Source organism: Empidonax traillii, unplaced genomic scaffold, assembly GCF_003031625.1.
Source record: "Empidonax traillii isolate 1590-97213 ecotype Southwest subspecies unplaced genomic scaffold, ASM303162v1 scaffold357:size1057043, whole genome shotgun sequence".
Taxonomy (NCBI): Eukaryota; Metazoa; Chordata; class Aves; order Passeriformes; family Tyrannidae; genus Empidonax; species Empidonax traillii.
This window is the reverse complement of record NW_020955550.1, coordinates 484,446-502,126: the sequence shown is the minus strand read 5'-3', so window position 1 is coordinate 502,126 and position 17,681 is coordinate 484,446. Positions and strand designations below refer to the sequence as shown.

General features: G+C 43.1%; 1 long non-coding RNA gene across 2 annotated transcripts in view; it reads right to left on the bottom strand.

Annotated features, from left to right (window-relative positions):
* The window catches only part of LOC114061773, a 229,262-nt gene extending 212,276 nt beyond the window's left edge, over positions 1–16,986 (bottom strand). The window contains exons 1-3 of one of the 2 annotated variants that reach the window (XR_003572209.1): positions 16,806–16,986; positions 16,392–16,511; positions 15,961–16,259 (exon numbers count right to left, since the gene is read on the bottom strand). This is a non-coding gene — a long non-coding RNA (uncharacterized LOC114061773). Of the gene's footprint in view, positions 1–15,960; positions 16,260–16,391; positions 16,778–16,805 lie in introns of those variants that run through there. The other variant, XR_003572208.1, reaches the window with a different exon arrangement.
* Positions 16,987–17,681: the final 695 nt, after the last annotated feature.

Here is a 17,681-nt window from a genome sequence, read left to right as displayed (position 1 = left end):
TATCCACCATTTTAAGCGGTGAACAAAGCTTCCAGAACTGATGTTCTGGGCACAAAGAGTTTTGTGGGGAAAAGATAATACATGGGAGGGGGAAAAAACCAAACAAACGACCCCCAAACCAACAAAAACCCTCAACCTAAAACATCCATAAGGCTGAATTCCTCATTTTTATTCATATTTTTTGCTTCATGGTAGCTCACCATACCTTTGGAAAACAATAAGGGACAATAGGTGACGAGTTAAAGTCAGCTACCCCTGAGGCCTGGGAGCAGGACATTAAACTACAAATGGAGGGATGGAGATTTCGATTCTGTCGGGAACAGCCAACTGTGATCTCCACCAGGAGGAAAAAGCAAGGCTGTGCCAGCAGTTCCTCAGATCGCACCCCTCCGGCTCTCCCACTCGTGTTTTCAGGAGCCGGGCCCAACAAAGCGGTGCCTCCAACTGAGGGGGCCTCTCCTTCCACCTCAGCCCCTTCACAGGTGTCGCCTGGTCAGGGATAACTGAGAACAACCGAAAAGCTCCTGCCAGGGCTGTCCTTGCTTTCCATCAACCCAGGGATTAAAAGGCTACGTGAACAAATAAAACAGCCTCCATTCTGACTTCCCCGCTACAAAAGAGGAGGCTGCGTGGAAAACCACCCAGCGACAGAGCTGGAAAAGGATCGGGAGAGGTCAGGGAGCCCATCCCTGGGCTCTGAAACACGTGCAGGTGGATCTGCATGAGTTTCAAACAGGTGTTTTTCCAGCCTGTTCTTTAACACCTCTAATTGCAAGGTTACACAATGCTCTCAGCAGCTCATCCCCGTGGTTAGAGAGTTTACATCTGCACCAAGACAATTTAAAAAAAAAAATAAATAAAAAAATCAACCTTGCTAATACTCAATTATTTCTTGTTCAACACTCGGTGAATATGGAGAAAAACAATTGCCTCGTAACCTTTTATATTTTAAGCCTATTCAAGTGCCTCTCACAAACTAATTCCTTCTAAACTAGACACACACCATTATTTTGACCAGGATATCTTCTCCTTCCAACACAGCTTGCTAAAAAGACACCCACTTTTCACCTCTGTACTGTATCTTCCGTCATTCACCGCAGAAGAGTCAAAAGAAACCACCCATTTGCTCCCAGTTTGCAGTTTGAAACCGGGACCAAGTTAGGACTTGCAGCCAGTCATCCTCCTCTCTCCTTCCCCACACTCACACTACAGCAAGTTTTCTCTCTTCCCTACATTCCATCAGCTATAAACCTCAGCAGGATCTCTCTGCTCAGTCCTACAGAACTTCTATAAAACAAGGCACTGCCTTATCTGAAAGCACCACTTAGCATTTTATACAAAAAAAAGAACAGGAGATGAGCTTAGGTAAGGAAGTGTTTTCCAGTTCAAATGCTAAAATACACACACACAACTTCTGAAAGCACTGAAAAATAAATTAATATCTGTAGTTGGTTGTGGAAATACAGAACTTCTCCTTAGCATTAAGGTGTCTTTTAAAGTCTTAGCAAAACATTTTTTTCCTCCATTAAAAATATACACAATTAACACAATGGCTTTTACTGATGTTGCACTTCATTTACAAACCAAAACAGACACACCCAAACCCAGTATAAATCTTTCAATAAAAAGCACCACAAAAAATCCTGTAAAACTTCCATAAAAGAAAGAAACTTACCTTTGGAAAAGAGCCTCTGTGTTCTCCACATGGCAGACAACGGGTTTTCCCTGACTACAGCTACTCACTCAAAACCAGCTCAAAAAAACCTGAGGGGAACTTGAACACCAAATCCAGCCTTCCATACTTTGATTTACAAAACAAAAATGAGGGACAAAGCTTTATAAAGCGATTTTAAATAAATCACAATTAATTACAAGTGCAAACACATCAACTAAACTTAGAAGCAGCTTGGGAAAAGCTGGAAAACCCAACTGCACACTGGGCAGCTCAGCCAGCTCTGGCCAACCGGCCCCACCCACCCCCAGGTGTTTCCATCAGCTCCCTGAGCCGGGATTGGTCCCTCCCTAACAAGGATCACCTGCTAAAAGCACCTGAACCAACCGACGCCCAAAATTTAACGGCCCTTTTTGAGGGTTTAACGACTCCCATCAACAGGGTTTCCATGGAGAACTTTCTAGAACCTGAAACACAATCACTCTTAAATGTGATAACTGGAGACAGAAAGCATTCAGTTAAAAACACTTGAGACCATTGGAAATGAGTGCTTTTCTCCCAAACTCTCTCTCCTGGATACAAAATCCTGTTCAACACCAGTGCAAACCCACCCTAAATGAAAACACGCAGTTCTTTAACCAGTGAGCAGTTGTGGAAAACAGAATTCATTCTGATTTCATTTACCCCGTGTTAAATAGAAATCTTGCATGAGCTGTCAACTTCTTTCTTAAAGATCTTCCTTTCCAGGCCAATTCTGTCCTGCCAGCAAGTACAAACAGCACACTGATGGTTGGAGATGTTATCTCCTGACATCACATAAATACACTTCTAGGTCAGAAGGGACCTGATTTGATTCCAGCCTGTACTTTCCCCATCACTGGGGCCAGGATTTCACCCGTTTCTCATCTGCTTTGCTGGATTGTTCCTGCTTTACATAATACTCTTGAAATTTTTCCCATCAAAACCAACCCAAAAAGTGCTGCTAAATAACACAGGAAACTTGTTTGCAAAGATCCAAACTTTCCAAATCTCACATCCAAACTGCCTTTAAAGAAAAGCATAACCCTCCTATCAGTATGTCCCAATCCAAGTTTGAAAGAGTCTCCCTGAAAATGAGGTTGACACAGAGGGATGACTTTGGGGTCAGAGAAGGAGGATTTTTTCTTTTCATGTTTTCCACTGTTATTCTTGTACAAGAGCAGAGGCCTCCTGTCAAACAGAGCCTGTAAATCCAACAATAACATAAATAATAAGCTAGAAACGGAACACCTTATCTGAGTTACAGCTGAGTTTATTGTTTAGGATACCCTGAATTATGGTAAGCAGAGGAGAACACGCAAACTAAGCTATGGGGTGTAAGAGAACAACAAGGAATGCCTGTCTGGGCAGAAATAGCAGAGACATTTTCTGTTCCAAGGAGCTGGCAACCCAAACAGCTGCTGATCCCTAACAAACCTGTTCCTTGCATGTTTACAACTCCCACCCAAGCTGTGCTGCTCCCTGGTATTTACCTGCCAGGCTGGGCCCTGCTCTCTACATAAATTGCAATTATGAATTTAGGACACCTGTACACGAAGCATCTTTCCAGCCATGCACACGGTCAGATGGCAGCTGATGGTTTCATAATTCTCCAAGAACTTTTGAGGCTGATGAAACACAGCCAGTTCCCCAAAAACTGGTGGGTTTGGCCCTTCAGTTTGAGGAGGGGATGAGTCTGAGGAGCAGTAAACACAACTGTACTGGAGAGACACACTGGATCTCTTTGGGAGGCATCAGGGTGCTGGAATTATGGTTCTAATGAAATTGTCAATATTAATCCTGTTATTGGCAGCTTGAAAACCTCGTTTAATGAACTAGATGGTAACGAAGAAAACAGAAGCACTTTCAAAGCTACAGAAGGAGGAAATGGTAATTGGTGCAGGCTTAGTGTCCACAATGAAAAGCAGAGGGGCAGCATTGGGATCACCAGGGGACTGAAGTTTTGTTAGACCTCCCATAATTATCAGCTGGAACTGGGGGTTTGCTTTACCAGCAAAAATTCTTTGTCATGTGTGAAATGGTCAAAAACGTAGTAACATCTCTGTGGAAAAGTTTGCGAGGTTCCAAATGATTTGGTGCTGAAAGAAACACAGATTACCAGCTGGCAAGAAAGGATGAGCTTCACACCCCAAGATTTCCAATTGCCCGCGACCCAGACAGAGGGGGCGCAGCAGTTCCACAGCACCAGAACCTTTGCACAGGTGCTGAGGGTGGATTTGAGGGGTTTCAAGTACGACAAAGGTGCTGCTCCACGCTTCCCACAGAACATGTAAACACACAGAAATTCACACAGCACCCAAGTGTCTGCAATGAGTTCGTTTTTATGGGGAAGGCAGGCAATGCAGCGGTGCAGAGCTGAAATCTCTACCTGTTTGCTGAGACCAACTCGAGCAGAATCCCAGACACAGCACAAATAGGAAGATAATTCCCTCACTGGTGTGAAATTTAGTAAAAAGTACTTTCCCCCACCCCCAAAGAGACAAAAGATTTGATTTGCCCACCCCGGTGGATAAGGGGAAAAATCAAGATGGATGGGTTCACCTGTACACCTTTAATAACAACAACTCCCTCTGGCAGATCCCAAAACACTTCTGAAGTGCTTTTAAAACCTGGGGAAAGTGTGATGGGAAAGGATTTGCCTTTCTCCCAGCCTGCTACAGGACAGCAGCAGGACCAGCATCCTGAACCCCAGCCAAGGGCTCCATTTGGGAGATTACAGACGAAAACAGAAGCCTGATCTAGGTAACAGAACACTTTGCAGACAGATAACCCCTTGCTTACAGGTCCTTTCAGGCTTTGGATAGACAGTGATCAGGATTTTATATATATATTTATATATATATTTGAGTCACAGAGCTGCTGGATGCCAGTCACAGCTGAAGAGGTGGCTGGGCCATTTGGTCTTCCCAGGGATAAATTCCCACGTGTTTTTTGTTTCAGCCAAAGCACCCAGTGCTTATTTGCAGGGTTTTCTTACAGGTTACACACAGCATTAGTTATCAGAATATGGATCTGGGAACAGAGGGTGGCAAATGGGATGCAATTCCCTTTCGGTGCATGTGGAGTGTTAGAAAATGAAAAATGTCCTTGCACCTTTTAACTAAATATAGAGTTTAAGGACCAGGATAAGGATCCATAATTCTTGTGAGGATGGTAATCTGCTGGTGATAAAAACGATGGGGACATGACCAGCTTTGTGCTCAGAGGACATGGATAGTTGCACTCTTTCCATGGAGAAGAAAGAAACTACAGCAACCCAGGCCTTGGCTACAACACTTTCATCTAATACCTCCTTAAACCTCTTCCCTCAGGCAGTTTGTCCCCTTTCTTCTGACACAGACACCGATTTAAAGCCAAAATCTGGGCTGTGTTGCACGAGGGGCTGGTCTCAGATCAGTGACTTCACTCTCCTGAGTGTAAAGGGAGGAAGAGTTTGATGCTTCACTGAAAGAACCAGGTCCAAAGTCTGAGCGAGCCACTGTCATTTGCAGAGGAAATCCAGTTGTGCAAAGTTTGGGGGGGGTTCATTATTCAGCACAACATATTAATCAATGTAAATATGATCAGTGCAGAGGGAGAGCTCTGCCAGGCAGCTGAAGGTGACACTGAAGCCACGTCCTTCCTGGATGAAGATGTACCAAACCAACCGCTAAGAGGCGGCAAGGAAAATAACGAGGGAAGTCAGCAGCAGCTAAAAATGTCACAGATTTTAGGGATGTTTCCAAGGGTCAGCACAAAGACTCTGACATTGCAGCATCTGCCTGCTATTACTGGCATCATCACCACTAAAAATTCAAAGTAAGGTATCCTCCTGTCACCAACAACACGGTGCTATTCCTGAAAACTATTCAGAAAAAACAACTGGACATTTGTAGCTCCTCCTGAGATGGAAGAATGTCACTAAGAATATGACAATTAAAAAAAAAAAAAGGCATAAAAGAAAAAAAAATATACATTTATGGGAATTTATCAGAAACCCTATTGTCTATTACTTATGTCTATCACACATCTATTATAATAATAGCACGTGCCCACATGTAAATATAAAATAATTCCATTCACTTAAAGAAGAGCAGCAAGAATATATTATTCACAGTGACATTACTCAGTTTTGTTTCCAGGAAACCTATTATTGCAGAGGAAATGCTGTGCCTAGAAAACATATAATGCTGTGGGACAACTCCACTGCATCGTCATTGTCCTGCTGCTGTTGAATCCAACCAGGCTCAGCTGCACGAGGACTCAACCACCTGCACGTGAGGATGAGGACTGAGAAGGAAAAAGGTGAATAAAGTCTCTGTCTTTGACTCACTTCTGGGTCCTGGGCAGGGACTGACTGAAGGCACTGCAGGGAATATTTAGGTCAGAGTGGGAGATGTGTTTCTCACCGCAGATGGTGGGAGAAGGCTGCAATATGTCAGACTGCACCAGCTGCTCAGTCTGGTGATGAGATGATGGCAGAGGACACGACTGAAGATGGTCCCAGCTCACTGAAGATGGTCCCAGCTCTGTGCTCAGCCCGGCTGTCCTGGATGTGCCCCCTGGACGATGCTCATGGAGCGTCACTCCCAAGGCAAGGTCACTGAGCAGCCCCAATAACTTCTAGGGTATAAAAAGGCAGCTGGGCCCAGCAGCTGAGGGGCAGAGACACTGTCTGGGCCACAAATCTCCATGAAAGATAAAGTGTTTGGTCAGGACCAAGTGGGTTTGGACAAGAACTCAGCATTTGCATATTCCTATTTACACTGTGATGGAATCCACTCCACATACATGTGGGTGGCCATGATTTTACAGAAACACTACCTCTGTTTTCTCAAAGTTGGGCAGCCCCGCTGACCACACACAGAGCTGTTGTGGGACCCCATCTTCCCGTACCTGAGATGCACCACTCTCATTCCAGCTGCCCAAAGGAGTTATCTGGCTCCTCCACGGTTGCTCCCTCTCTGCCCAACACATCATTACTCCCAATCCCTCTGTTTCTTCTCCTGCCAGACAATTTATCCCCCTGCACTCACGGGAAGATTTGTATTAGGGATTTGTATTGGAGAAAAACAAAATGTAAATGCAGTTTATGAACGTGTGATTACAGAAGATGATGTTTCAGGCTTCCACGTTAAAAATGCAGTCTGTAGTTTCAATAAGAACATGGCTGTAAATTCAAGTGAAACCACTTTCTTCCTAAGAGCTCTCGTGCCTTCAAATATATGAAATAAGGAAATACTAAACACAGTGAAAATCCCATTGTGAGCTCACTCCAGAAACCTGCAGACTGGCTTGTCTCAGGATGCCAGAGAAAGAACAAGTTTCATAAAAGGGTGTTGATATAAAATATAACAGATATGATGAAGGGAGGTGTTCACACAGAATTTAACAGAGTTGGGAGCAAGCTTTGAGCAGAGAGAAAAGAGTTTCAATACACTTATAAAAATGTTCCACGTGGAAACAAAGAAACTCGTTGAAAGAGTGTGGGTATCAGTTTAACGTAATGCAATTACTTTCTGCCCTGTGTGATTTTGTGAGCATTTTAAACAGCCAGGTGTGAATCCAGCAGAAGGTTTGATGGTTTATTTTTGCCTATTTATTTTACTGCAGCGGGAGGAATTACTATCGGTCTAATTAATGAAACTGAAATAGCTACATCACAAAGAAGATGAGAGTTAAAGATCAAAGTGTGACTGAACCCAGAAAAGTCACTTGGGAGCAGATTCACGTGCCAGATCTGAATCAGCCACATTCAGATAGTGGGGGCTCCTCTCAGACCTCACGCTATCTTTTCTGTCTGATTGGCTTTGTCTTGAGAGACACCCAAACAGTAGGAAAGCTGTGCACTGGGGCTCAGGAGAAAGGAGCCTCCTGGGGCCTTTTGTGATTTCAAAACTACCCAACTTACTCCGAAATCAGCAGTAATTAGGTGCTTGTTTCGTGTTTTTTACCACCTATCACGCAACTATCTGCATTTGCAGGCACCAAAATACCTTCAAAATTAAAGCCTTGATCTTGCTCTGAATTTAACCACTTAGTGACACAAAAGTACTTTGGTGGGAGGAAGCAACAGGAGAAGGGCAGGCAGGGAAAGCTGGGAGTGTCACCTGGGTACTACAGTCGGAGTTTGCTGTCTGGACTTGGACTGGGAGAAACCTGCAGGGAAAAACATCTGTACCTTTGCTCATCTCCTTCCTTCCTGGAAGGTCATCATCTGCAAGGGGAATTCCTGGGGATGAGGGAAAGGAAAATCCAGGCAAAGCCTTGAGGAGCTAATACACAAAGCTACTGGGCCAGCACAACTGAGCTGAGCTTCTCAGTGCTGCGATCCAAAATCCAGCTACCTGTGGAAAAGCCTGCAAAGAGGAAGGCTAAAGGACACAGGAATGAAAGGACTGTGAAAGGACAGAGGGAAGAACTCAGCTGGGGAAAGGATGACTACACAAAGCAGTGTGTGAGATAGACAAATGCAAACCCTGTGAGAGAGGAGGGCAGGCACCATTTTAGAACTATTTAATAGCACTTTTACAGAAAACAGATTAAATTGTTCAAGTATTGTGTTTAAGTTCACAGGCTCAAAATCAAAGCAACTGGGATGATAATATATCCTCTTAATCTGCTACGTATTTACAAAATCTCTGCAAATCTCTATAAAGTCTGAGTTGTTTTCCCAAAGAAACAAGACTTAGCTCCTTTTTGTCTCTCCCAGATATTCCAAGCCAATAGGCCAGTGTGCACGAGCAACCCAGTAATGGTAAACCAGTCAGCCCACATGGGAGGGAGGGGAAGGAAAGAAAACAGAATACAGGTTTAAGCTTCCATGGAAAACTAAGAAAAGCACTCCATTTGCTCAAAAGGAGACCTACAAAGTTTCTTCTACGGTTTGCAGCCCAGCAGCCACTCTCTGACATTTTCCATTGTCCACTTGTATTGTTCCCTGTTCAAACCTTTCCCTTCCCCTCAGAACACCAAGCTGAGGGGGAAATTCCCACCTGCAAGAGCCCCTCTCTCCATGGATGGAATTCTGAATTGGGGGAGAAAATCTGAGTGCCAGAACAAAAGGCCAAGGAATGTTCTCTGTGATTCCAAAAGATTGGCAGCAGCTCCTTCAGAGCACTTTTCAAAATCCATCTGAATCACAAACGCTGGCCAATGTTTCATCCATCCATCCTGTGCTGGAAACTACCTGGTTCCATGGCAAAACAAAGCACAAACAGGGCTTTGCATCCAGATTTCCCAAAATGGGCTCCCTGCCTGCTTGGAGAGTTCACGAACTTTTCTGGTTTGGGTCAGTAAGGAAAGCACCAGGCTTGGCTTGGATCTAGCAACGAGTGTGCCCAGCACTGACATCATAACCAAAGCCAGCAGTGACCAATGAAGTGCAAAAGGCAAAAAGAGAAGGCAAACCGAAGGAGAAAAATACGAATTTCCTGCTAATGGCAATTTAAATGCTCTGAGAAGGAACTGGGTTCGTTCTCTCTGCCCTGAGCACGGCAAACATCCTTTCTTTGCTGAGGAAGGGCAGGGCTTGAGCTTTGCACCAACATTTTCTGCTCACTTTAAAACTTAACTCCCACAGCATAAACACTGGTGCCTGTGTTTAAGAAAGGGGAGAAATGAACAGCACGGCTATTTTGTTTAAACAGGCCATGCTGAATCTTTCAACCTTTTTTCGGTGCCATGACCGGTGGGTTCAGGAATGCCGTGTGTTTGGACAGTGTGGGACCTTTGTTGTTGTTGGGGGAAATCTGGCCTGATGCCTCCATCCATCTAAATAACTGAAATAAAAGTGCATGGAAATGAGAAACACATGCTGTCTCCAGGCTTGGATTTTCCCTGGGCAGGATAAAACGGGAAAGTTTTCGTCTCTCTTTGAACTGTTCAGGCGCTCGGTGCCACGTTCATCAGCCAAACCAGAGGTTCCCCCGAACCTTCCAAGGAGAGGGAAAGGGGGTTCCTGCCTCCAACAAAAACACTGCACTTCCAAAGACCGGCCAAGAACATCCATTATTACCTTTCCTAAGTACCCCCAGGCCAAAAGGCCACTGAAATGTCAGGTTTGGGGGTGTTCCCTGAAAAGGAAGGGCCTTTGGATGCGTTTTAGCACATAGTTGTGGTGCAGCCAGGCACAGGCTTACTGTAAATTGTATTTTATACTTCTTGGTTTATCACATGGAAACGAAATTGAGAAGGGACATAATCCTGTATGTGAAATAAATTACTGGGATAAAAACAAAAAAGAGCCTGATACACTTTATAAGCTATTAATAACTGGCCTTTGCAAATATCGTTAGTGGGTACATTCCGATTAAAATGCTTATTGCACCCTTATGAATCTCAATGTAAAACGAGCAAACAAGAATAGAATCATCACAGCGGCCCAGTACTATTCTGTTAATGCACATTAACACCTCCCAGTTAAATACAGTTAAATAATAATAATAATAAATACAAATTTCTGGCCATGAGTGTGCATAGAAATATTTAAGTTTAATGACTTTTCTGATGGTTCAAGAGCGAGCTAACCTGTGTTGACAATAAACATACCAATGCTTGGAAGGGGGTGACAAGAGGTTCTGAATGTCACACACAGAGAAAAGTTACCATTTTCCCTAAGACCTGTGGAATACCCAGTGTTTTTATGTGGAGAAGAGGTATAAAGGAAGAAAATCAATGGTAATTTATTCTACTTTTCTTGGGTTCCATCATGTATCTGTTTTTCAGGACAGTGTCTCTGTACATGTTTTTCAAACCTCACATCCACTACAAAATCCTTGAGAAAATGAGTGCAACTACTGTGTAACCTTGAAAATGAGCATTTTACCGAAATATTTCTCAATTCTTATGTTCATGAAAATATTTACAGGTTTTTGAACATCTGAGCATTTTAATAATCCTACTGTTAGTTGGTATTTCCCCCATATTATTAAGAATCTCAAAACCCTGCTAAAAGCCTGAAACCAGCTCAGAGCCCAACTCTTCCGATACCCAAACCCAGCTCTAGGGTTCCCTTTCCCTGTGCATTGGGACATGACAAGGAGGGCTAAACCCAGCCATGAGATAACACACATTAATTTATGGTTTTCAGCCAGATTTACTGAGTTTTGGGCTCTCCTGTATTTTACAATATATGCTGGTGTATGATAGGCACAGTCAGACACTTCACTCCCCTAAAACAAAAAGGAGCAAAAAATACCTTAGAATTAAAAACAGGCAACTGAGGCCACTGAGCTGAGCAGCATCACTCTGACAGCTTCCTTAAGAATAATTCATTAATTCAGAATTAAACAGGTAAACACACATTTCTTGTGGGCAGGCCTTAACATTCAGCAGCACATCCTTCCTCCCTCCTTGACTCGTCTCCCTCCAAAATCCAGGCTCGGATTCTTTATTCCTAATTCTCTCAAATGTAAAACGGAAGTATAAATATTACGTTCAAAGGCAAGGAAACAACGGTGCTGAGGGACAAAGAGATGTGCTCACTCATTCACTCAGAAGCCGTGAGAAGAACGTGGAATGTGATTTGCATGGGAAGAATGGCACCAAACATCAAAAGTTATTCCAAACAAAACCACTGATTCACTCCCAGGGAGAGGCAACGAGCTTGTATATTCAAGCACATCAGGCAGAGTGGATTATAATACATAAACACTATTGTATTTTAAGATAAAAGCACGGAGTTCCCCAAACATGCTAGCAAATTAGCATTTGAGTTCTGAAGACCGGAGGAAGCCTGAATACATTTCTGGGGAGAAAAAAAAAAAAAAAACACACCTGGTTCACCAAATTATAAATAGCTCCCTCTCATTCGGATACCTGGAGATGACAGCTAGATTTTGTAACACAGTGAATCTCTACTCCCTACAGCCCTAGCTCCATTGTTAAGTATTTCTTCCAAAACACAGAGGACAAGAAGAAGATGAAGGAATTCTGCGTATTTATTACTGGTGCAGATAGGATTTACATCTGATATCCCAGAATAATGACATCTGCTCTAGCAGCTAAGATATTCTTGTTTCAGAACCGAGCAACTTTTAAAATCCCCTTTTAAGCTTTGCAGTCACAGAAGACTTTTAATAATTGATTATAATTGATTTTAACCTTGTCCTAACCTGGGCAAAATGGCAAAGCCAATCATCTTTGTCCAGATGGGATACGAGGAAAGAGCCCCCAATACACAGCTTTAAAAGCTCCAGACATGAGCAGAAGATAAAATATTTAGTCTGCAGAAGCCTTGACCTCCCAATTCCAGCCAGTTTTGAACTTGAATTGATTTCCGACAAGGCATCTGGGAGATGATTACAACAAAATGCACTAAAGCTGGGCAGCCTTTATTTTAACATCCCAGCAGCTTAACCTGTTAATAACAGCAATTGTTTTAGATACAACACCAATTTCGGTAACAGACACTGGCAATGGTGGCAGTGAGAGAGCACAGCCACTCGTATCCCTCCCATCGAGGTGCTGCCAGTGCTTCCACCCCAAACCCCTGCTTCCAGGGATTTACAGCTCGGCTGCAAAACACCAGCCAGGCCTGAGAGGCTGGAGATGGGCACAACGCCCACTGAAGCCGAGGGGGAGGCGGGGGGGTTTCCCTGAGACAAACACAGTCAGAACTTGGGCATCAGTCAAAGGATTTGTTATGAAATAAAGGGTGAAAATACCAGAGCTGCGTATTTGTTGTGCTCTTTGGGTACGACTTTACTCAAAGGATGAAAAGAGCTTTGCAAGTAAAATCATAAAATCACAGAATCACAGAATGGTTTGGGTTGGATGTGACCCTAAAGCCCACCTAGTGCCACCCCCTGCCGTGGGCAGGGACAACTTTCACTATTCCAGGTTGCTCCAAGCCCCGTCCAGCCTGGCCTTGGACACTTCCAGGGATCCAGGGGCAGCCACAGCTTCCCTGGGCAACCTGTGCCAGGGCCTGCCCACCCTCACAGGGAGGATTTTCTTGCCAATATTCAATCTAAGCCCACTCCCAGTTTGAATCCATTCCCCCTTGTCCTGTAACCATGTTCCAAACAAGGACATTCCCAGAGATATCTCCACTTCTGCACAGCCCTGAAGTTATTCTAATACTTGAAAAGAAAAAGTCAGCTTTGTGGATTACTTATGGATAGAGGTTTGCTGACCTTATTTACTCGAGCAAGTCAATGGAATTAATTTCATGAATGAATTAAATAGGATGTGGCCTTACATCGCCATAATGTTAAAACCAGACACCACCAACACAAAAATCACACTTCTATCTAAAGAAAAAGACCCAGAAGTACATAACTTCTCCTGTGTTTTCACTTACCTCCCTCGCATCATCAGTCTGTCCTTTTGTAAATATTTTATCTACTGATATACTTATTTATCTTAAACTCGCAGTAAACGCTGAAGCGAAGAATGTGATTTACAGACTACATTTCAAATACCGTAAAGGAAGGGATCACCATCTGACCACGGAACACAAAAAAAGAAACATTTGTGAGCTCTAAAAAATGAAATGATGAGACCACATAATAAACTGGCAGAAACAGCAGGCAGATAGAATGGCTTGTAGCCCTTCTTGTTTCTTCCCACACCATTGGTCAGCACCTCCTACTCGAGTATTTTTCTTTAGTACTTGATGTTTTACGTTAATAGAACAAGGAACACCCCCCCACTTTTACAGAGACGCTGTTGTTTGAAGCACTTGCACAGTAAATGTCAGAGACATCAGTGCTGGGCATGTCCTGGGAGAGTCCAGGAGCCAAACCAAACCGAATCATTATTTTATAAACACTCTCCAGTCCAATCACGGTTAATAAAGTGGGGGCACAAAGTGCTGTTTAGCTGGGTGGATTTTTTTTTTGCAGTAGCGATCGCTACTGAAATATTCTCTATTTTAATATGCAGAGACATTTTCAGCCCAGCTATCGCATTCCACGCAGTGCCTGAATTCCCCAGCGTGTTTTTTGACTTCACCCCTTTCCCATTAGGGTCTGAGGATAAACAAGTGTGTAAATGCAAAACAATCCCGCATTTATTACTGAAACAATATTGAGATTTTCACGAGTAACCCTTAGACAATTACAGCTGTTGGTACCATACTTTCACCATGGAAACTTTTGTTTCACTTAACAATTGAAATTACAATCAGATGTGCTCATCCCTTGTTGAAGTAATGAACAATGGTACATCTGAGGGAGAAATTCAAAGTGCATCATTTATCTTATCCTATTTTCAATTAGGCCGAGCGCGGTGTAAGATGGTTCCAAACTACACCGCAGTAACGGGGTAAGTGAATTTATTACCACTCCGGTGCTAATCTTAGCAGATGGTTAAAAAAAAAAAAAATATATATATATATATATTTTTAGCATGAAATATGCTAAAGCAATAAATCTAAACAAGGTGGATGTTATCAGCTAATATCTCCCCAGTGTGAGGTAAAACTCCTGCATGACAACTCAGCATTCCTATAAACTCCGGGTGAGTTCTGGAAGAAATAAGTCTCTCTATAGGATGAAAAATAACAGAAATTAGTAAAAAAAGCATTCCACGTGCAGTTTAATACAGCATACCTAGGAGAGGAAAGAGAGGTGCAGGATTTTGCTTAGCAAGATTTTTTTTTTCCCCCTAGACAACTCATTTTTTTTCTTACAGGAAATTTTTCGTTGACTCTGGGAAAGATATAAATCCAGTAATTCTCTCCTGGTTTGGAAAAAAAAACCAAAACACCCTACTATCTAGGTTTTTTTAGATAGCAAATAAAAAGAAAATAGTAAAATAATCTACAGAAGAAAATAGGTAAAACTTAGGGGGAAAGGATACAAAGGAACCCCTTCACTTGCTAATCTGTAAGTGTAACAAAAAATATAATAAGAAGCAAGGGTTGAATGGAAAATTGTTTCCATTGTTATCAACAGCACATTGCAAAACACTTGAAATTCAGAACTTAGAGAGCCCTGTACCTGTGCAGCAGTGAGCACACGGAAAATAAAGAGAGCAAAAAGCACTCAGGAAACTTTGGAGAGACTTTTTTGCAACATATTATAATCAAACCAGTTCGTTAAATTATAACAATATTAAAATTAGTAAGTATTTGCCACGGCTTTAAAACTCATACTGCTGCTGGTCTTTGTGATGGAGCATGAAAATAAATGATAGCTTCCAAACTATAAATATACATAAATAGTGGTCTTTTTCGAGGACAAGAAATCAGGACTTTGGCCAAAGCCTCTGCCTGAAACCACGAATAACAAAAGGAAATAAAACGTAAAACTGCTTTAACAACGTGTTAATGTATTTGAGTGTGCATGTCAGTTTTCCTAAAAGTATAACTTGCTGAGCAAATGAGAAAAGGAGATTGGAAAGGGGCTTGTGAGGCTCTGGGTAGGGAAGAAAGTGACTCCAAAGATCCCATATTCCAGAGATTCACTGAATTACTAATTATTATTCATGTACATAATAATATGTATATGAATAATAATTGGAAAAAAAAATTTAAAATTGGCTTGGAAAAAAAAATTTAAAAAAGAAAAATTTTCTCCCTTAGGAATCCTGCAAATTTATTTTTTCTTTATTCCACCTTTTCCAAGCATCAGGTAAGAAGCATTTAAAAACCAAACAAACTGATCATGAACTCCCAAGCAGGACGTGTGTGGTTCCCAAGTATCTCATCTGATTTCAGAGCTGGGTAACCAAGTGCAACTGATGGTCGGTCTGTTGGACACCCCATTAGACCAAAGAAAAACAGGAAGGGAAGAACCTCATATACTGAAAGCAGGGCAAAATGATTATATTGCAGGCTAGAGAATGACCCTGAATATTCCACTCCCAAACCTTTCCAAGGGAGGACTGTCCAAATTGAAATTAGTACAACGTATTACCCAAAGCACTGCTGTAATCTTCATTCTCAAATCACCTGGCTGTGTGGCTCAACTTTTTCTACTAAAATACATCAGAGCAGAAGCAAAAATGAGGAATGTGTATTTGTCCCAACAAAAGCTAAAAAGCTCAGGGCTGTAGATTTTACTCAACAGGGAGAGTGGCAAAAGGAGACCTCCCTGAATGAAGGCTACAAGGCCCACAGAATTTAAATAACTTCCTTATCTATTAAAATATAAAAACTTATAATAAAATTGTGGCTGTAAAAAAATCATAGAATTAATCTATATTGTGTCTTTAGAGTTTTGCTTCAATAATAGAAGTAAAATAGATTAAGGTTTTAAAAGCAGTAATTTTGTTGCTCCAAGATTTGGGTATTACGTTTTTATGCCTCGATTAAGAATTACCTTAATTTGCTCCTTGGTTCAGGTGTGCTCCAGGCTCACAGGCTGACCCCACAAAGGCAGAATTAATTCAGAGGGTTTTCTTAATAAACCTCAGAAACTTTTTCTCCGACCTCGGAGATTAAGGAGGAGCCACGAAGTGGAGATGAGGATTCAGGCTGTGCCAGCACCTGAGGCTGGGATGGCATATGCTGGAGAGGGCTCCCTGTGTGCCAGGCAGGCACGGGAGAGCAGCTTTTCAAACTGAGAGATGCTCACATCAACAGTCTCCGGTGGGCCAACATCAAGTCCAGCAGTTGCACCTGCACAGAACAGGAGATTTGAGATGCTGCACACCCAGGAGAAACCTCCCAGTGGGCAAAAAGAAGGAGGAAAACATTATGCACAACAAGGGAACGGAGGAAAATCACAGACCTAATTTAGGCTGGGGTTACCTTTGCATCAGAAACCATGGAGGAGGTGCACTGGGACTGGAGTGATGGATGACACGTGACGAGGAAATACAGACAGCGATGGGAGCTGGAAACGTGAGGAAAGGGATCCGTCAGACCTGGCTGAGGAGGGAGAAGCTGCTGGTTTGGTTTTTTTTTTTTTTTAACAAAACACCCAAAATTTGTGAGTTTGTGGAAGGAACCCCAAATTGTGCCCACCCAGTGGGGACTGGGCGGCAGAAGGAGTTCGTCCCACCCTTGGGCCCCTCCCCAAACTCCCCTCACACCCCTCTTATTTCCCCCAACCTGGGGTTTATTTGGGTCCTCCGTAACTGTGGGGTGCTCCCCGAATTTAAGGGGTTTCCTGAATTTCAGGGGGTCTCACACCATCAAACACAACTTCCCCTTCGCAAATACTTTGTAACTCCCCCTCTCTCCCCAAAAAGCCCCTCAAGTCTCCACAAAGTCCCCTGCTCCACAGTTTCCGCAGAAACAAAATGGCGGCTGTGCCACAAAATGGCGGTTGTTCCCCCGCTACACTCCCCTGGGCTTCCCCAGACACAAAATGGCGGCTGTGCCACAAAATGGCGGCTGTTTCCCGGCTCTACACCCCATGATTTCCTCAGACAGAAAATGTCAACATGGATGCTGACAGCAGGGCCTCTGCAGCAGCAATTACCACCAGGAAAAGCTAATTTTGGTGCCCAAACACAAACATTCCAAGACTGGAGCCTGCTCTGAGCAGCACGGACTATCTTTGGCCTGTAACGTTATCACGAGATGGGTGTTCTCAAAGCCGACTGCGCCACTCAACCTCTGGTTTACAGCTCACAGAATCACAGGACCACAGTATATGATGAGGTGGAAGGGATCCACAAGGATCATCGAGTCCAACTCCCACTCAACACATACCTGAGGTGGCTGAACAGAACCTACTCTGGGGAGATCGGCAGTCCAGGAGCATTCTGGACACAAAAAAATAATAAGTAAAGTAACAGCAAAAAACCAAACAGCTCAGAAGAGCAAAGCAGGGCACCTCTATATAATTCCTGGAAAGGATTTATAGCCTGTATAAACATGGATCATAAACCCATTGGCAAACAGATACAAGTTATTTCTAAAAGCTGCTTAGTTTAGATGTCAGAACGTAGCGTTCTGAATGGATGCAGTGAGGCAAAGAGACCCCACTCCTGCTCCTCGGGACACATAATGCTGTGGCTTGGGAATGCACTTGCTGTTCTTAGCAGAGACTTGATTTTTGATCCTTTCCAAAGCTTGGATTCCTGTTCAAGG